Genomic DNA, 22634 nt, shown 5'->3' with positions numbered 1-22634 from the left:
TGGATCTTCAGGATTTTATTCTATTATTATATCGTCGCTTACCAGAGTTGTGGGATATTCGGAGTGAAAATTATATGAAAATAGACATGAAACAAGCAGCATATGAGAAATTGAAAGTATTTAAGTAAATGAAAATTGATGCAAGTGTCGAAGATGTAAAGAAAATAAATACATTGCAAAGCAACTTTCGCAGAACTGAAAAAAAAATCCACGATTCTAAAACAAATGGAGCCGGCACAAAAGACTAATATCAGTCACTGAACCGAAATTCTGTTAAGATTAACGATTCACGTAGTGACACCTTATATGCACCATTATCTCGCCCATCGTCATCTGCAAGTAATTACAACAGCCATAGTGACCGAGTAAACAATCCCATGACGTAATTACAACCACTGTCTCAATATTCCCATGATTTTCTAGGTGAAGGGGACAACGATAATTAATGAATTGTTTTATGTCTACAATATGCTGAACCAATACCCTATTCATGCTTACTTTACCTTGGTGTAATCCTTGAGGGCAGTAATTATAGCTTCACATGTTTCATGTACTATTCCGCTGATTGTTGACTTTCCCACGACTCCTGAGTAACGGAGGTCGGGAAAGCTTCGTCCGGTTATCAGATAACTGAGAGTAATAGCCAGTCTTTCATTGGCAGATATGCTTTCCCCCATGACTGTATTCTTCTTGGTTATATATGGCCTCAACATCTCCAAAAGTTTGTTGTAACTTATTCCGTCCATTCGAAAATAATGTACAAAGTCTTCGATATCTGTAGTTTTTATCTCATTTAACAGGTTTAAACGAGTGCAATTCTTAAGTTTTACTAGCCAGTCTTTGACCCCTTTCTGCGGTTCTGTTTTCTCTTTAAAGAGAAAGCCAAAATAATAGCAATACATGTTTTCTCTATATTCCCCATTTTACCAGCGCGCAATAGCGACAACCTCCCAATGTCGGTCACTGAATGTACTGACACTTCACTCAATAATAAATACTGAACGTGTGTTTAGTGTACTGACAGTACCAAAATAATGAATATTTTTAATGACAGTAATACTGATCGTGTGTACGGCCCTTATGGTTATGTAGTACTGAAAAGAAAATTGAGAGGAAAGATGATTTTAAAGGTGTAACTGGAAGAAGACTTCGCATTTGCGCTATGAAAGAGTTAGGTGGAGAGACATAGAAATCAAGGAATGAAAAGTGCTGCAGTTAGGGGGGGGAGGGGACGTTGCAAAGAACCTTCTATAATACCCAAGTGGGTGGCTTGTTTGTTTGTATGGTGTTTTTACGTTGCATGAAACCAGTGGTTATTCAGCAACGGGACCAACGGCTTTACGCGACTTCCGAACCACGTCGAGAGTGAACTTCCAGCACCAGAAATACACATCTCACCCTCAATGGAATGCCAGAGAATCGAACTCGTGGCCACCGAGGTGGTATGCCAACACTGTACCAACCACGCCACTGAGGCGCTCCAAATGGGTGGCCTCCGAGGTGGTGATAGAGGAGAAAATTTATACTGTTTATCTTCATCACAGGAGCTTACTCTATATAAAACATTTACTATAAAACTTTGCGTATCTCATATTCATTTAAGCCCCGTCCACATGGTCGAACTTTGCTATACGAACTGTTCGATGCGACGTCAGAACTTTGACCGCTGCATCTGCGCTTCTGATGTAACACGAGCAAAGTTCGCCCATGTGGACGGGCCTTACGTGAGACTAAAGGCCTGTCCACACGAGCGGGCCTGATCGGCGTGCTCCGGGGTTAACGGGCAAATTCTGGCGAGCTACCCGTGAATGTTGTCCACCACAGGTGAGCAATTGAGAGGTGGGCGTAACCCGACGATGCCAGTATGTGTGTTGAGTGCAGTACGATAAACATGGTGCCTACAGCAAAGAAGAAGGTATTGTAGCATGATAATTACATTGTGTGATGAAAAAGAAAAAGAGAATATGGTGCAAAAGAACTGGCTCAGTACAAGAAATGTATATGGTTAACGTACGTCTGCCAGGGTCGAAGTTCAAGCCATCGGGCACCACCATGGTGATTTTGCTACAAGACCCATCGGGCAATTTGACGGTTGTCCGTCAAGTGTGCCCGTTAGAGGGAAGTCCGCCGATCAGGCCCGATCGTGTGGACAGGCCTTTAGTCGTTCAAATACAAATTACCTAATGAAGACGCCCTCGTAAATTATATCATCTTCATGGAATAGCTTAGTACTGCCATTTTTTTCTAATAAAAGATTAAGTAAATGGTTGAGGCAACAAATACCCAAACGGACTTAAATGAAATTGGTTTGGAGAGCTCTGGCTTTTTAACCTCAAGCTCAAGTTCCTCCTCCCAACGTGCGTGGGTATAGTCGCGCGCAAACCAACATTCACATTTTTTTTAATACCTCTACCTTATTTTCTTTTTCAACCACACTCAACCCCCACCCCCCTTCCTTTTCTTTCAAGAAGGCCAACTCTCGTTCCTTAAATGGTACAACCTGATGCCCTGCTAGATAGCTTATAAGTCTATATTCCTAGATAGCTTAGGATAGATAGCTTATAAGTCTATAGTTCCTTCATAAAAGCTTAGTTGCAGCATTTTTAATATTCGAATACAGTGTACTCACACTTTTCCCAGTCTGCTGAATATATTCTATCAATCTGCATTACTTTATCGGTAATTTCAGTATTGTATTTATGTATGTCTCAACATTCCTATTCCATATTCTCCGTCATCATGCATGTAGACATTTTATATTAAAATCCATGCGTAGCTAAAATATGCATATATTTAAAGTTTCAATGCTAAGTTAAGTCAAACTTAATCGTTTTCGTAAATTTGGGCAGTCATTGTAATTGCTACAGCAATCTAGTTCAAGTAAAGCATTTTAAGGAATCTAATTTTTTACAGGCCTCATTTCTTAAGCCCCTTCCACACGAGGGGGAGAGAGACGACGGGAACTGATTTGCCCGTAATTCTCGCGCTTTTAAACTGTTACCAGATCAAACAGTCCAAAGCAGGCAGTAGGCACAGACAGTCGAACCTATGACTTGGACCACACTCGTGATCGCCATCCACCCACAAAATTGGTAACAGTGTCTGCCCGCCGTGCATTTGCCCTTCGTGTGGAAGGGGCTTTATAGAAGTCCACCTTATCACAATATTTTGTCAAAATTGGGATTGAACGATAGTAATATTACTCTTCTTACTTTCAGCTCAAATTTTTTTGCAGTTTCATGGTTTGGTTTATTTTTGTTCCGGTAACTTTTCAACCCTAATACATATTCCCCCTTCATTCAGCTCCATTATTTATCTCTTTATCCATCTCCATGTAATTACCTTTTAATATTTGTTATCCATGAGGTAAGTTGTGCAACTACAACAACTTTACAGTTCACCTTTCTTATTTTTATATTTCTTATTTATATTTTCGTGACTCTTGAAAACCCTTTAGTGTTACTCTGCTTAGTTGAATTGGTGGCAGATCTTTGCTTCTTACTTGGAAATTTTTACTTAAATTTACTTCTGTATCAAACTGCACAGTTACTGTAAAGTGTTTCTGGAAAAAAAAAAAAAAAAAAAAAAAAAAAAAAAAAAAAAAAAAAAAAAAAAAAAAAAAAAAAAAAAAAAAAAAAAAAACAAGTACGTAAGTGAAGCCTTATAACCATAGCGAGTTCGCTAAAATTTGTAAAAAAAAAAAAAAATTGCTGAATGACCCTCGCACATCCTAAGAGTTAGCTCAGTTTCCATTAAACCTACGACAACCGATGGTTAAATAAAAATATAATTTTATATGAATACTTCATACGTGCCCAAGAAACAGTCTTTAGTTACTTTATATCTTTACCTCTAAAAATTTAAGTTTACAAATATCCCAGAAATTTAATACCAAAGTTATAATTACCAAAAACCACTCATGTTTAATCAAAGATGCTAAAAATGGACAGTAATTTATTGATACTTCATGTAAAAATCTCATTTATAGAGAAATTGACAAAAAGTAAATTGAATAAAATATACAATATAAAAATAGCCTACTGGGTAAGGCAAGTGTAAATGAACATCTATACTTTACCTGTATTGCCTCTCAGGTGTTTCAGTACTTTAGGGAATGCCAAAAATTATCTCATTAACGTAAATGCAAAAGCAATCTTATATCTTTTAAAAGATACTTTTAGTTTTAATCAAAATCAAGGACTAGATTTAGTCATTTATCAATTTTGTTCAAAAACTGTTTTAACTAGCAATTTGTGTTAATAGCCTTCTGCTGTTATAGTCATTAGTTTTAAAAAGTAAGTTCTACAGAAAATCCCTTTCTTCCATCGAACATTGTTATTCCAATGTGCTTGCCTTTTAAAGAACTCTAGATGGAGTTCAGCATCTGATTAGAAAATAATCAGATCTCTAAATTTTAGTATATTTGCTGCCATTAAGTAAATAGGGCGAAACCATGGTTTTAAGATTCTATAAACACCATCCTAAAGCTAAGTTCACGTTAAGACAAACGCTTTGTTACATTGACTATTGAACATTTGGTCTTAATAGAGACAAGAATTAAGGACTTAAATTTAAACAGGCTCATAGGTAGACAGTTATAATTTACAACTATACAACTTCAATTCCGTTTGTTCCTTAATTTTTCACCTTAAATTTCTCAAAACAAGAAATATTCAGTCCTCCAACTTTACGTTTAAATTATACAAAGTCAGGTTTTTTTTGATTAAACTAAGCAATAACACCCATTCCGTTTACCATAATTTCCTTTAGTACTAACAAGTGGTTATGCATGTGCAACGTTTGACTACCAAGGTTACATTGTTAACGATTTTAAAAGTCATAGTAACTTATTTGTCAAAGTAGTTTAGTTAAAAGCTTATCCTACTTAATCAAGGTTTAAGTTCTTGAAATATCTAATACTGAATTTATGGCAAAACCTACATTTTGCAATAGCTGTTATTGGTGAGGTAAATTATATTTACGCGAATCATTTATTGTAATTTATTGGAATTTTAATGTCAATTACACTTTTGAACAATCGGCGCTTGAAACTTACTGCATAAGTTTGTCAGTAACTCCAGGTGCAATTTCTCATTTACAAACTATTCTAGAGTAAGAGCAATGAGCACAGAAGTTCTTGATTAAGTAAAGTAACTTAGTCTTAAAGCTGTTCCAATAAACCACCTGCAAAGAAAAGGGAAATGCGGCAGAAATATAGTAATTATAATAAAAACTTACACTAAGGTTCTTATGAAATCATTTAAATAATAAATTTCTTCATATACAAAAAAGCCTCTGACCAGAGAAGAATAACTTCAAACATTAAATTCAGTATGCACCATTAAATTCAGTATGCACTTTACATAACTGTCACTTAGGCAAGAGTAGCACAAGGAAATCGTGGGACCAGAGTTAACCAAGTCCGCTAACAAGTGAAGTGACTAAAGGAACAATATACGTATATTAGGTCCAACGTTCGAGCTGCCGAGCAAAACCACTAAGGTCAATTTGCCGGGAATTTACAGTTAGGGCTCAGCATAATCTGGCATCAGTTAACGGGACTGATTACCATCACCATAATGTGAAACCCCTCACTGATAAAAGTTTGATTGTATTTAGGTGTGCTCGTTGTATGAAATCATGAATGATCACTTTAGCATCTGTACTTCCGGCGTCAAATTGACTCCCTTTGAGTTTAGGATTATATATGCATATTAAGATAATTACTGTTGATCTTCAAAAAATTAATTAACAATTTTATTAATCAAACTTCTCACAAAGCATTTAGCTTACGGTAACTTAACTCTGTACTATCAGAATTGAATTTCACAATTAAATTTTACAAACCTATGTAAAAATATATTAAAAACTTTCCAAGATAAAAAAAAAAATAATTCTTGGGTGTTGAATGTAAGCATTAAACTTACTCTACAAATATTTGAAAATTCTTTAAAATTGAAATCCAAGTAAAGTAGCGTTAAGTGTATAAAATACCAAAGACTAATGCATTTACCACCTGAAAGTAAAAATCCTCCAGCGAACCTGTCCACAGGCTATAAGACCTATGGAACTTGGCACGAGGGGAGCCTCCACCCCATACAGGAGCACCGCCCCTGTAGGGGGTGGAGGAAAAATGGATAGTTAATATACTGCCGTCTAGTTACGTCGTATACCTACCTCACCTTTTTCTTTATGCCAAACCTGGTAATGAAAGAATCCATTGCCGAGTCGTTTAAGAGGAATTTACTAGCCTTTTCTAAAGCTTAATTCCTTAAGAGTGGTTTGATTTCACGAGAATCTGAAAGTTTTTAAAATTATTACAGCATTTTTTAATGAAAAGACTCATATTACAATAACTAGTCATCTCTGCCCGTTTCAGGGTATCTATAATACTTACAATACTTTCAGTAATACAGAGATACTAATAGGTACATTTTACAGAGATACTAATAGGTAAATTTTAATTTGAAAGCACATAAAATATTGCAGATCAACGGATTCCCGAATGAAATTTTTGCAGCCACGAAGAAATTACGTATGACTTACTAGAGTTCCATAATCTTAGATGAAAATAGATTAACAAGGAATAACGCTGTGGATAACTAAATATAAAAGCAAATATTTAATAGTTGACCACGACCACCAGCAAGTAAGGTATTCAATTGAATTAAATCCAATGAATGTCCAAACGATCATAAATAAAATAGTCTTACGAGTACTACTGCTATTATATCTAAGCATTAGAAACTAAAACTTAATCGCTATCACAAAGCCAAAGAAAAAATTACCACAACGCAAAAATGCATCCAAGTCTCAGAAGTATAAATAACTTTTCACATCCAAATGAAAATAAAACTTTTGTCAATCAAGAGTTATCAAAACTAAAAGACAATGCCATCCGAATTTCTAAAGAAAAACTCACATCCAATTAAAGAAAAATAAAAACAAAAAATAAAAAAAAAAACCTATCACCCAAATTGTTTAAAAAAAGCCTGCCATCACCAGCCATATTTTAAAAAAAAAGCCCTGCCATCACCACCATATTTTAAAAGAAAAAAAAGCCTCGCCATTCATCCACCATATTTAAAAAAAAAAAAGCCTGCATCACACCATATTTTAAAAAAAAGCCGCTAACCACCACCACCAAATTTCCAAAAAGAATTTTAAAAGAAAAAAAAGTGCTATCACCACCACCAAATTCAAAAAGAAAGAAGAAAGCGGGCTATCACCACCACCAAATTTCAAAAAAGAAAAGAAAGCCCGCTATCACCACCACAAAATTTCCCAAAAAGAAAGAAAAAGCCGGCTATCACCACCACCAAATTTCAAAAAGAAAGGCCTGGCTATCACCACCACCAAATTTCAAAAAGAAAGCCTGCTATCACACCACCAAATTTCAAAAGAAAGAAAGCCTGCCTAATCACGGACCACCCAAATTTCAAAAAGAAAGAAAGCCTGCTATCACCACCACCAAATTTCAAAAAGAAAGAAAGCCTGCTATCACCACCACCAAATTTCAAAAAGAAAGAAAGCCTGCTATCACCACCACCAAATTTCAAAAAGAAAGCCTGCTATCACCACCCACCAAATTTCAAAAACAAGAAAGCCCTGCTATCACACCAACCAAATTTTCAAAAAGAAAGAAAGCCTGCTATCACCCCACCACCAAATTCAAAAAGAAAGAAAGCCTGCCTATCACCACCACCAAATTTCAAAAAGAAAGAAAGCCTGCTCCATCACCACCACCAAAATTTCCAAAAAGAAAGAAAGCCTGTATCACCACCACCAAATTTCAAAAAGAAAGAAAGCTGCTACACCACCACCAAATTTCAAAAAAGAAAAAGAAACCGCTGCATCACCACCACCAAATTTCAAAACGAAAAAAGCCAAAAAGCTACACCCACACAAAATTTTTTCAAAAAGCAAAAAAAGCCTTGCTATCACCACCACCAAAATTTTAAAAAAGCAGCTGCTATCACCACCACCAAATTTAAAAAGCAAGCCTGCATCCCCACCACCAAATTTTTAAAAAGCAAGCCTGCTATCACCACCACCAAATTTTAAAAGCAAGCCTGCTATCACCACCACCAAATTTTAAAAGCAAAGCCCTGCTATCACCACCACCAAAAAATTTTAAAAAGCAAGCCTGCTATCACCACCACCAAATTTTAAAAAGCAAGCCTGCTATCACCACCACCAAAATTTTAAAAAGCAAGCCTGCTATCACCACACCAAATTTTTAAAAAGCAAGCTCATTCACCACAAATTAAAAAAACCTTGCTACCCACCACAAATTAAAAAAAAAGCCCTGCTATTCACCACAAATAAAAAAAAGCCTGCTACCACCACCAAATTAAAAAAAAAGCCTGCTATTCACCACCAAATAAAAAAGCCCTGCATCACCACCAAATAAAAAAAAAAAAGCCTGCCATCACCACCAAATAAAAAAAAAGCTGCCTACACCACCAAATAAAAAAAAAGCCTGCTATCACCACCAAATAAAAAAAAAGCCTGCTATCACCACCAAATAAAAAAAAGCCTGCTATCACCACCAAATAAAAAAAAACCTACTATCACCAACCAAATAAAAAAAAGCTGCCGCTATCACCACCAAATAAAAAAAGCTTGCTATCACCACCAAATTAAAATAAAAAAGCCTGCCATCACCACCAAAAGGAAAAAAAGCCTGCTATCACCACCAAAAAAAAAAAAACCCTGCTATCACCACCAAATAAAAAAAAAAAAAAGCCTGCCATCACCACCAAAAAAAAAAAAAGCCTGCCATCACCACCAAATAAAAAAAAAAGCCTGCTATCAACCACCCAAAAACTAAAAAAAAAGCCTGCTATCACCACCAAATAAAAAAAAAAGCCTGCTATCACCACCAAATAAAAAAAAAACCGCTATCACCACCAAATAAAAAAAAAGCCTGCTATCACCACCAAATAAAAAAAAAGCCTGCTATCACCACCAAAAAAAAAAAAGCCTGCTATCACCACCAAATAAAAAAAAAAAACCAAAAAAAAAAGTCTATCACCACCAATAAAAAAAAGCCTGCTAAAACACCACAAAAAAAAAAAAAAGGCCTGCTATCACCACCAAATAAAAAAAAAAGCAAAATGCTATCACCAGCAAATAAAAAAAAAGCAAATGCTATCATCACCAATAAAAAAACCTGCTATTCGCAACCAAATAAAAAAAAAAAAAAACGCCTGCTATCGCAACCAAATTCAAAACCAACCTGCTATTGCAACCAAAAAAGAAAATGGTAGATTAAAAAAATTACTCCTAGTCTGCTATTTCGATGGAAATTACAGTTCTCTAGAATTTGGGTTGCTTAAGAATTTACAGCTACATTTTGGGGGTAGACTGTAATTAACCGCCAGGGCCTAGTACTAAACACATTAACGGGAACGTTCCTTGCATAGTTATTCCACAGAATCACCGAAAAAAAATACTATTCACTATCCAACCCCCCAAAAAAAAAAAAAAAAAAAAAAAAAAAAAAAAAAAAAAAAAAAAAAAAAAAAAAAAAAGAATCCAATTAAAAAAAAATCATCCACAAAAAAAAAAAAAAAAAAAAAAAAAGAATCCAAATTAAAAAAAAATCACATGAAAGATTAAGAAAAAAATAAAACTACTGCGTCCAAATTTTATATACCAAAAAAATTCACATTCAACTTTTCAACCATATTTGCAGTGTTTCCAAATAAAAATATTTACAAAGTTTCTAAACTAAATAAACAGAACTTCAAAAAACACTGACTAATTTTCAAAACTAGGAGAATTATATAAATTCAGATAAATTTTTAAAGCCATTAGAACCAAACTATCAAACTTTATTTATATGAAAAATAAAAAAAAATAAAGTCAAATAAGTTCCGTTGAAGAGTTATTACACAATGTCACCCGACTCGACAACTATTTCGATGTTGGAAAATTTGAAAACTTAAACTTAAAAATTTTAAACATGCAAAATGCAACTCACTCTCGCGGAAAACTCTAAAGTCACCACGATTCCACACAAACTTCGAGACCCCGAACTCCATGTAAATCATAGACCTTATCTAGAATAACAAACTCACCAGGCAACAGGTAGTCTCCGATAAACTGCACACCACAACAACAAATAGCCCGATAACCTTATTCGTGACCAACGCAACCAATAAGATGATCCAATTCGCTTGCCGACTGCCGAGCCCGAGGTACCCGTTGCTGTTGACGTCACCATCAAGGACGATAGAGTCACCTTCTTTTATCTCTGACAATTCACGAGAAAGACAGCGGAGTCCTTGACTTTTGTTTATGGGAGTACAAGTTCTGTTGATGCTCTCGCTAACTGCTTTGTTTGGCGTTTATATGACTTCTTGCTTATTTGATGAAATTGGCATCTGCGTACCATATAAGAGAACTTTTACCAGTAATGTATCCTGCAAAAGAATGAAAATTCTTCAGTGTATGAAGTAAATTGTCGAGCAGTAAATAAGGATGAAACCCTTACTTATAGGTCTTACATTTTAAGGATTATATATTACCAAAAGGCGGGTTATTCAAATTATTTGTAGTGATTCGGTATTATATATATATATATATTAATATATATATATATATATATATACATATATATATATATATACTTAGTTTTATAACCTAAGGGCTTCATATCATGGTCCAATATAGTATCGCGTTTAAAAAAATTTGTCAAGATTACTGCAATGAGATAAGGAGGATACTAAAGATATAGAAAAAACTTTGATGGGTACTAAACGGGGCAAAATGGAAGTCCTTCAGGCAATGAACGTATATCTGGAACAGCATTGGAAGTCTAAACTCTACTTTAATACAGGGCTCAACCGCATTACAAGTTATCATTTTTTCCACCATTCTGTAATAAAAATTTCGTAAGTTGCTCTGCATTCTAAACAAATATTACTATGGGTTTCATATCATACTCCAAGATAATTTCGTAATGAAAAAAAGTTTGCTAAGAGTGCTGCAATAGGTGATAAGGAAAATACTGAATAAATGGCAAAAACTTTGATAGGTACTTAACGAGGAAAAATGGGAGTTCCTTCAAACAATGAACATATCTCTGCATGCACATTGGGAAACCACAGTACAGTGGCTACTTATATATGGGATAAAGACTTTGCTGCAGTCTGTCAAAATGTCATCAGGACGTAGAGACTTTATTCAGTGACTTATTTTACTGGATTCAAGGGTTTTAACCGAGCATGTATCCACCTTTCCGGTGTGATTAGTAGAAGCTCGTTGGGGATTTTTTTTTCTTTTTTAACCCGGTATGAATCTACCTTTGCGTGTTGAGAATAAACACGTTAGGATTAGCGTAAAAACATAAACTAAAGACTGTAAATATCATAAGATAATGACCCGGAAGACATATTGTGAATTTTTCCCTTTGGTTATTAGCGGCCACCATAAATTAATGTGACGTTTTTCCTTGCCAAAATTGTGACTTTCTTTTTTTTCCTGTGAATTTATTACCGGCCACCTTCCTAAGTTCTGTTTTTTTAGCAAATTCAACAAAAAACCGGGCAATGGGCAATGGGTTGATATCACATAGCCTGTGTTTACACACACACACGCACACACACATAAACACACTGTATATATATATATATATATATATATATATATATATATATATATATATATATAAACACAGGCTATGGGATGCAAACCCTTGGCCAGGCTATTTGCTGATTTTCCTGACACAGAACTTAGGAAGTGGTTTATTGGAGACAGGTGTCCAGCGAAGGAAAAATAATAAGTAATTCATAATAACGTTAATGTTGTTTGAACTACCTTGAGTATATCTCCATTTGGACTCCTCTATGTCCTTATGACATTTTGACAGACTGCAGCAAAGTCTTTATCCCGTATATAAGTAGCCATTGTACTGTGGTTTTCCCAATGTGTATGCAGAGATATGTTCATTGTTTGAAAGAACTCCCATTTTTCCTCGTTTAGTACATAGCTAAGTTTTTGCCATTTATTCAGTATCTTCCTTATCATCCATTGCAGCACTCTTAACAAACTTTTTTCAGCACGATATCATTATCTTGGCGTATGATATGAAACCCATAGTAATATTTGTTTAGGATGCAGATCAACTTATGGCATTTTTATTACTGGATGGAGGTAAAAATGATAACTTGTAACACTGTTCAGTCCTGTAATTAATGTAGAGTTTAGACGCTATTGGCTAATACAGCCTTATGAAGTATGTAAAATAGCAAAGCTTCTTTTATTTTCTGTACTTTAGAGCTGAGGTGTTATTAAAATTTTGGTTTTAGAGCCTTCGAATTTATAGCCCAGAGATTGTACTGTAAACTACCACTTGATAACAGGAGGACTAAAAATAGCAAGCATTGCTAGAAAAATTAGTCTTTCTTGATACCTGATTTTATGACAGTGTGGACTTGACCATTAATTAAATGGAGCACCCTTATGATTCTTCGAAAGTCTGCTACGTATGATTATGTTTAATGAATCTGAGATTCCCACAGACTAGATAAATATGTCTACTGTAAGAAAGAATGAGGAAAATAAAGAATGACGTAATTGGTGTCCCATATTTGTCTGCATTTACCATTATGGACAACTTTCAGAATTTTTTAATTAATTAAACCCATAAGCTGAAAGTTTTTCACTTTTTTTATAGCAAGTAAATCCTTTTTTTCATTATCGATTCTCCTTAGCCTAGCTTCATAAAGATTGGTTTCAGTAGCTCCTGGAAGTGCTTTGAAGCGATAGCATTATAGAAAAGTTACATTATTACAGAATCTAATATACAGTGTAAAAAGTCACCCGGAGAGGAACGTAAGAAGTTTCCAGGTGCAAACTAGAATAAAATTTACATTTAGGGAAATCTTCTTTGTGGAATCAACCTGACCCTGAAAGAAAATCAGTACTTACTGCAGAAATGTAAAATCTTGACCCATAAAAAAAATTAATTGAACAATGATGACGTAAGTTTTCTAGGATAGATATGAAATATTTCAATAAAAAATTTCAAAGACGTTATTAATTGTATTCCACTAACGAAAGTTAGATTGGGGGAAAGTGCTTAGGCTTGGCTGTTATAGGTAACAGAAACGGCACGGAAGTATTCAGGAGAGTCAGTGAAAAACTTGAAATATAGCGGACCGCAAATGCAGCTTGACTAAAATCTTAAATATAATCTTCACACAAACACATCCAGTTCCGTGTTATCAGCAAAATCATGAAAACAAATTGCAACCTCAAACGTTGACTAATATAGGAATGCTGGAGTTTCCATTTCCATTTCCATCACTCCACGCAGGCCTGTCTGGACTTAGTCTAACGTCGCACCGAAGTTCCGCGAACCTATATGTAATATTCATATAGCAATCAGTAGTTTATTCTCCAGGGTAAGCAGGGAGGTCGTTCACGAAACAACCAGTTCAGTTGTCAAGCAGCGCACCGACAACACAAGAGCTTCGTTGATACAGCAGCGATAGCTGAAATAAATAGTTTGTTTTCAATTAATTTATTCATGTGGCATCACATCGACGGTCGCCATTTTCAGTTAATGATCATTGACAAGAGAGACAATTATATCCTCTGGATTTGTTTACAGGGAAATTGAAATTGAATAAAGTTTATTAATCCTTTAGGCCGGGTATTTTATTATTAATTTTCGTACTTCCCGTTTTTGTGATAAAATTCTGACAATGGAAGAAAGGATTAAATTGCATCCCCCGCCCCACAAAAAAGAAAACAAAGGATAAATTTCGGTGAAGGGGCTTTAATGTAAAGTTAGAAATTGCATTTGAAAGCTTTCCATAGAAGTAAATATACGCAAATATTGTATGCCTATTACGTTACTCTTTATTCAATTTATTCTTCGATACAACAGGCTTCTTATCTGATCCCATTCTACGGAGGGAGTTCTGTGGGACCCGGAGATTCATATGACATAACCACATGTTGGCAGATATTCAAATAATCATACTACTTACTCCATTTAATTGCCAAATCTACTCTATCATAATAATCAAAAGATAAGAAAGTCTGATTTTCTAGAAAGATTTGCTATTCTTAGTCCTCCTGATATCAAGTGGAGTTTACTGCACAACCTCGCGGCTATACATTAGAAGGCTCCAATAACTTGAAACCATCGGTACTTAGTCTTGCATTGACTAAAATTACTAAAACTTAAAAATAAAAAATCAGTTGCTATCTAATACACTTTATAAGGCTGTACTTTACCAAAAACGTCTAAACTCTACTTTACAGGACTAAACATTGCTTCAAGTTATAATTATCATTATTACCATTTATTGAATAAGAAAATTCCACCAATTGCTTTAAAATTTAATCAAAACTATGGATTTCATATCATACTCCATTACAATATCGTGTTAAAAAAAGTTTTTTAAGAATACTGCAGCAGATAATAAAGAAGGCACTGAACATAATTATGACAAAAACTCCGCTGAGTGCTAAACGAGGGAAAATGGGAGTTGCTTCAGACAATGAACATACCTCTGTATCCACATTGGGAAAAAACAGTACGTATAGGATAAGGGCTATGCTGCAAGACCATCAAGGCGCCCTAACGACAGAGGAGGCAAAACAGAATTATAACTACATAAGGCAGTTCAAGTGGCTTTCATATCCCACCACTCGACATTTTCAAACAAAATTAGCTTTGCTATATATCACTTGTTCGTTATCAAAGAATTTTATTGGAATGGTAATATTTGTGCCAGATTGTATTGAGTAAATTCTCTTGTTTTTTCCTTCGCTTGTCCTCTGCAAACCATCTCTTGTGTTGTGTGTGTTAGGAAAATCAACAAATAGCCTGGTTGTGGATCTGCATCCCTTGGCCTAGCTTAAGTACCATGTGTCGTCTAATGATAAATATATATATGTATATATATATATATATATATATATATATATATATATATATATATATATATAATATATATCATATGTGGTAAGCATGTAATAGGTAGTCGTATTTTTATAAATTAAGTTAGAAAGTGTTAAAATAAAACATCCTTCGGTAATATGTAACCAAAATGAATGCATTTGATTTAATATTTTACGCCGCGATATTTTACTTAATACACCAAAGATTTTTCATTTTTGTATTTAGTAAGTTATTGATAAACTTTTTCTGTTATGATACTCAGAAGTCAATTTTATCGAAGAACCAAGATCGTCGTAAAACGCAAAATAAACATAGTTCTCATAATCTCTCTCTAAAAGAGAGAGAGAGAGAGAGAGAGAGAGAGAAGAGAGAGAGAGAGAGAGAGAGAGAGAGAGAGAGAAAACAAGGACATCGTAATTTTACGAGTGAATTGCCAAAGGTAAAGAACTGTTACTCCATAGTCCTTGGTGGACAGCAACTGGTATCTTCTTGGCAAGCCCAAGCAGAACCAAGTACTTTAAGTTTGCGTTTGTCGTAAGGGGATTTAGTACAGGATGAACGTATGGTTGGAGTTTGGTGGTGTCACTGGTTGTCTTTGGAGGAAGATCTACGTGAAATTGTGGCCAATCAATCTACTTCTAGAATGGTTAAGTTTTGCAGTCTTCTCATTTCTTTATAACTTAAATTACTGACAATGTACCCAGCACTTTTTCTATTATTTTGTAACTTAAAAAGTTAGTGACTGTCTCCTGAGCTTTTAATATATAACTTAAATTTTTAAATCTTTATAACTTGAGAAATTAGTGACAATGTCTCCTGTACTTATAAATATTTTATAACTTAAATATTTTATAACTAAAATTAGTGACAACGTTCCCTGTACTCTTTAATATTTCATAACTTAATTACTGACCATGTTCCCTGTGCTCTTTTTAATGAAATAAACTTCAAGAAATTAGTGACAATGTCCCCTTTACTTTTAATATTTTATAAACTAAGAAATTAGAGTTTTGTTTTCTGTACCCTTTTAATATTCAATAACTTAAAAAGAGAGAATTGGTGATAATGTCCCCTTTACATTTAGTATCTTATAACTTAGGAAATTAGAGAGTCCGGTGTACTCTTTAACCTTTTAAAACTCCGTGACTTTATATAACTTTAATTAGTGACAATGTCCCCTGTACGCTTTAAATATCTTTTGAAATTAGTGACTTTCCTAACTTAGGAGATTAGTGACTGCCCTGTATTTCAATATTCCTCAACTTGAGAAATTAGTGAATGTCCACTTGACTCTTTTTAACAAAGACTTATGAAATTATCTACAATATCCCCTGTACTCTTTTTAATATTTTTTAACTTGAGAAGACAGCGTATGTCCCCTGTTCTCTAAATATTCAACTTAAGAAATTGGTGACAATGCTCCCTGTACTCTTTTATATCTAAGAAATTAGTGATACTGTCCTTGTACTTTTAATATATTGACTTGAGAAATTAGGGACAAGGGAAGAAATTGGGGACAACGTCCCCTGTACTTTTAATATATACATTAAGCAATTTTTGACTATTATTCTCTAAAGTGGTTATAATTCATGGGTGTACTCAATGCTAAAGGTTTGTGGAAGGCGTATTTTAGTTTATTTTGGAAAGCTATTTTAAGTTTAATTTTACGTTAAACATTGTCCTTTAGACAATTTTGATTTAAAATCTAGTTATGCTATTCATGGACAACAATTACTGGTTGGTTTTTGTATCTTATTTTAATGTTCTATAAAGTTTTCATTTCAATTCTGTATGAAGTTAATCTATTTGTGGACAAGCCTGAATTTTATTTCAATCTGGTTTTGATAAATATGTACTTATAATAGGTAATTTTATATCGGCCGTTGCTTTTATAAAAATGGCTGGATCTAGTTATTGTATTTAATCAATCCATATTATTACTTCGAACTACTTCCAGGTTGACGTTAAATCACATCCACTTTGTGAAGCCAGCTACTGTTGATAAAGGGCTCTTAAGATATTAAGCCAGGATAATTTCTATAAAGCTACATGATGGTACGGCGCTGAATAATCCTGATTGGTTCCGGAGCTTGGTCCTGAAGACCTAAATTTCATAATAGAATCAAATCAAACTACTTTAAGTTCCTCCCTAGATTTGGCTGAAGAAGCCAGGTGACGTATAAAACATTGTATCAACAACCAAACCTTTTCTTTCTCTTCTATCCCTCCACCCCTGCAGGGGCGGTGCCCCTGCAGGGGTGGAGGCCCTTCCCATGCCCTGTCCATAGGTCTTTTGACCTATGGGCAGGTCATGGGAGGCTTTGTTTTTAGTCTTTATTTTTTTTGGTGGTAATTTGTGTTATTTTAATGTTATTTTAATGTAATTTTTAGAAGTTAACGTACCTCGAGTAAGATCAATTTGTGATTTAAAAGTTTTAAGTAACTTGACTGCTTAACGCTTAAGAAATAAATTAAATTTTTGTAACTTTGTTTTTACGGTCTGGTACTAAGATAATGTAAAACTAAGAGGAAGTAAGCTTTTTAAATATTTTCATGGGAATAATTTTGTTAAACTACTAGTCATTCGAATACTAATTTCCGCTTTTAAGGTATGGTAATAAGTGTAGAATTAAAAGAGGAAGTAAGCGTTTAAATTGTTTCGTGGGAATAATTTAAACTACCCGTCCGAATATTAATTTCCGCAGTGAAGGCTTCTTTGTTTCCGTACTTCTCGCCTAAAAAGACGTTAACTTCTAAAAGATTTTTTTTTTGCTTATATGTAGGCTTAAAATAGATAATTCGTGACTTTAGAACTTAATTTTGACACATTAAACATTAACGTAAATTTATTAGTTCAAATTAACGTAAATTCATTATATTTCAAATTAACGTATCTTTTGTCAATTATGGATTATAGCTTAGTGAAATTCCTGGCAGTAATACAATAAACTAATTTTTACTTTAATATTATGCAGAACCATGTTTGGCATGGGTTTTTATAAAACCAAACCTTTAATTTATAACTGGAGTTGGTCATAGAAACCAGTAGCAGGTTATTCTATGCCTTTATTTTGGCAAAATAATTTTTTTATACGGTCGTTCCTTTGGTCACTTCAATTGTTAGCTCTTTTGGGCACTTTGGCCCCTTGTTTGCTAGCATTTTTGTTTTAAGTGACTGGTTTGTGTATAAGGAAATGGATCTATTGTGAAGGTTCAAGTTAGCCTCTGGTCATAGGCTTTTTATAAGTGGTTGGTCTGTATGAGAAGAAACTTCTATTGGCTTAATTTCATAGTTAATAACTTTTTTGTTGTTAGTTATTTTGTTGTTTTTGTATAGTTTTTGTATAATTACAACAATTTCTGCCTTAGTTCTTTTGCTTTACAGGATATGTACTAGAACGGACAATACTAGTAAATCTATTTACGAACTCCTGTTGGCGTGATTCCACTATAGTTTTTAAGAGGTGAGGATGGGAATGAAACCTGGTGATGCTGTTATACTCTTAGTGTATTCTGTAATGTCCTGCATAGATCGTTTAAAGGTGTAGTTAGTGACCTGCACTTCATTAAACTGTTAAATTTAATGTATATGAACATTCTTACCTTTCATCAATTACAGCAGTTAAAAAATTAGTTTTCGTGCACTAAATTCAGGAAAGTACTTTAAACAGTTTACTATGGCCAAGGGGAAAGTTAAAACTGCTTTGCAATACATACTGGAGCAGATATAAATAAACGCAACTCATCAAAGCAGTAGTCAAACCATATGTAAATTGTGTACCATCAGATTAGAGCGCGCCTCAGGGGCATGGTCGGTATGGTGTTGGCGTGCCATCTCGATGACCGCGAGTTCGATTCTCGGGCATTCCATTTGAGGGGTGAGTGATGTGCGTTTCTGGTAATAGTTCTCTCGACGTGGTTCGGAAGTCGCTTAAAGCTGGTCCTGTTGCTGAATAACACTGGTTCCATGCAACAAAAAAACACCGTACAAACAAACAAACCACCATATTAGTTGCTTTCACTGCCTGTAAATACCATTTTCTTTGAGAAGTGTCATCTAGATTTTTTCTATATTTTTACTAAAAGATACGATTATGGTAATGTAACTACAATATGCCTATGAACATGATTATAGAAACTTCTATATGAGAATGACCAAGTACATTCCATCATGGCCACCGATTCCATACACTACGAAAAAAGATACAAACCTGCGACACAGAATAACAGCAGGCTCGATTAGAAGCAACGCTGCCATATTTAGCAATGAGAGATGAGAGGAGAGAGAGAGAGAGAGAGAGAGAAATGAGAGAATTCGAAGATATGAAGAAACAGCAATGAAATACTGGAATTACACAGAAATGAAGTTACTAAAACTGTCTACAGGAGGGAGAGACTGGTATTCGAGTAAAAATTAAATGAAAGTACTTGGTATGAAGCAAAATTGCCAAATAAACTGCTATTTTTTATTCATAATGACATACATTTGGGCAAATTACCCTTGAAGGAAAGCTAGATTTAAATACTTAGTTTCTTTCTTGCCTTTGTAGAAATGTCTAAGTCCTATAAAAAAAAGTTTGTCATTTAGTCGCAATTGTGATTTCTCTAGGAACTAGGAATAGTTTAAAAATTTGGTCTGTATAGAGAGCCTTGACTGCATATGTATGTGTATATATAATGTATAGTGTATAAAGGCAAAACCCACGAATGAAAGTGAAGCAATAGGGTGATCCATTGTTTCACTTCCCTTCTGGGCATTTGCCTTTATTAAAAGTTCCAATTTATTTTACTCGTGTAATATAGAGTATATATATATATGTATTTATATTGTCTATTTAAAATTTATAAGGCTTTTGCGTACGTTAATTCATGTAAGATCCAGTTACCTAACCCATTGGCTTCTTTCATTTGCTTGTATACTAAATGCCAAGTCATGATTAAGTTACAAAGATCTATGATAAGTAATTTTAATTTTTATTTTATGGGGCCTCTATGATAAAGTAAGTCTGGCAGTGTCGTACCTCCAGTACTTGCCTCAGGTCACCGGGAACCGACTGGTGATTTCGCTGAACACGGGCACGACCATTTCGCTGGTTTGCCCGGTATATGAGCCCGATGACTTGCTTTGTCCGCCTATCAGGCGCCCGCTCGTCTGAGATACCTTAAGGTAATTACTTTAGCGATCGTCTCAAACATCCTTCTGCCCAAACTAAATTTTGGAGTTTTTATAAGAACAGATGGGAACAAATTGGGTCAGATAAATAGTCGTCATAAATGGTAGGAAAATAATTAAGATGGGTAATTAACGATAGTTGACTGAGCACGAATCAAGTCTTCACAGCTAACTAAACCTAACCTAATGTTTCTAGTCTGACGACTTAAAACTGATATGCATTCCAAAAAGTGGACACTTCTCTGGAGATATCTCGCTTAGGAGTTATTCATGATTTATCCACGAAAACTACAATAATATACAATAATCTTATACCTAAAAAATATCCCGGTTGGTTGTCTGGTGGATTATTTTTTAACTCCGATGTCCAAGTGAAGCTTAAGGTGCGTCCACACGGTCGAACAATGTCCGACGAACAAACATTGCTACCAATTAACAACTGTCTGCCGGACTTTGCCTTGTGAAAAGAGTAAAAGGAGTTCTATACAACCTCATCTGGTACCACTTGTTTGTTTCCAGATCTACTTCCATAGTTTCAACGTTTATGACGTCATCCTGCCTCGTCTATGATATGGTAAAGTTTGTCCGTCGGACATTGTTCGACCGTGTGGACGCACCTTAAAGATGTGCGAAGGTCATGAACTCGTTCCTTCATAAACTAAAAAAGAAAAGTGCTACGCCTTAGTGGTTGGATGGCTTCACCTGCTCACAGAAACAACTTTACATTCCTTGGTTATTTGTCATGTAACCCTCAATGACTTGACACCATTGCGTGACATATAATTAGGTTAAAGTAACACATGATCGAACTCAAAATGGATAGTCACGGAAGACTACACAATGAAATGGCACAGAAGCTACTTCACTCATTAAATTTTACGGTATCAAGCAAAATCTAACCTGCCCCCGAAGTATGCCTGTTTGAAGATCAGAAGTTTTACTTGGTTATGGGTAGCAATAAGGATTAAAATGAAAATATGATTACTTAGCTGGATGAACTGGAAGATATTGGGGCCAAATGAAAAAAGTAATTTAGGGTTAAATAGTAACTGAAAAATATAAAACTTAAAACCTGTACAAATAACAATAGACAGAGGAACACATGGTTACAAATTGCTTCTCTAACTGAAACGACCGAGCGGTCGCGCACTTTTTGGAATCGTAAGTCTAAATATTCCCCCAATGAAAGCATCCCAATTCGTCGGTGTATAATTATTCATAGTTCCGGCGTTTGGCTATGTGCCAAAAATGTTATAATCTAATCTAGTTATTCATAGTAAAGAAGTAGTTGACATAATCAGTACTATAAGACTCCTTTATCTCGAGAATAACTTTCATAATTATTGTCAAACCTGAAAGATGAAATATAATTTGCTACATTGCAATGTTATTTACTGCACTGAAATAAGTTTATTAAAAATAATTATACTAAGATTAATTAAAACAGCAGTCGTTTTCTAAGCTTGGACTTCATAACAGCAGGTAATAACAAACCCCCTTTGTGGAACGACAGGACTGTCGAGTGCCCGCTGCATTCCAGCTACTGTTGACAGTCGTTACTATCAGTACAGCGAAGGCTTATTGGTGGTATACGTACTACATATATTTATGCCTTTTAGGTTACTGAAATAGCGTCTAAAATGAGATTCAGTACAGCATAATCTGTATTTGAGAACTATATTGATATGTACTAAACCTTAAAGACGATTAGTTTTTACACAAAGAAAGGACTGAAAAACAAAGAATGAAATAGTGCGTTGTCAATTTAAAATTTCTTACTTTCTGCTCTAGGGAGCAGTGTCAATGTTCTCAAGGATTTTTTTTTTTTGAAATGGAGTTTCCTGAACACCCTGCTTGTGGTATCTACAGCATTCAGATCACTTACACTACACTGGTGGTAACTGTCTAGTCTTATTCCCGTTGCAGTATCCTATTTGACAATTTTACTTTCTTAGTGATTATGGAAACATCTGCTGCAACATCGCATCAGTACCTGCGGCATTGACATAGTAGATTGACGAAGCACAGTAATTTACAGTTCCATTAATTTTTTATATTTATATTTTTTATCATTTATTATTATTATTATTTTTTGCATTTCCAATGTCTACAGTTGTGTTAATGTCACAAGTATGAGTACGTTTTCGTTCCGCATACATTGATACTATTAGAGTATAGATTTATTTTAAAGCACTAGTCTGCTGTACAGGTCAAGGGATTTCTCCTTTTTAATGTATGTGGGAATCTCCATTGGAATAGGATTTACCCTCCCCACAAGACTCGTGTTTGTAGCCTGCATTTTTTCCGTTAGTTTTATTAAAGTTGTCACATTTCTTTCTTTTTCCAATTATGGTTTTATTAACTTTAGAACAACATATTCGGAGATTAGTTGATTTGCAAGACGACTGTGGTTTTTATCAAGATATGGAAATCCATTGGGCCTGCATTTTGATTTGACATCAACCGCTAACCGAAATAAATACTGACTTTGTAATGGCTTGCCGGCAATATACTGCGTATTCACCATTATATTCT

General features: G+C 34.7%; 1 long non-coding RNA gene across 1 annotated transcript; it reads right to left on the bottom strand.

Annotated features, from left to right (window-relative positions):
• Positions 1–4682: 4682 nt before the first annotated feature.
• On the bottom strand, positions 4683–10355 carry LOC135218368 (uncharacterized). Its single transcript, XR_010315306.1, has 3 exons — positions 10086–10355; positions 6178–6298; positions 4683–5184 (listed from the first exon to the last, which is right to left on the bottom strand). It is a non-coding gene; the product is annotated as an uncharacterized LOC135218368 (long non-coding RNA).
• Positions 10356–22634: the final 12279 nt, after the last annotated feature.

The sequence above is a fragment of the Macrobrachium nipponense genome, chromosome 9, assembly GCF_015104395.2.
Source record: "Macrobrachium nipponense isolate FS-2020 chromosome 9, ASM1510439v2, whole genome shotgun sequence".
NCBI classification, from domain to species: Eukaryota; Metazoa; Arthropoda; class Malacostraca; order Decapoda; family Palaemonidae; genus Macrobrachium; species Macrobrachium nipponense.
The sequence above is the reverse complement of the archived record's forward strand: the minus strand, read 5'-3'. Positions and strand labels throughout refer to the sequence as shown.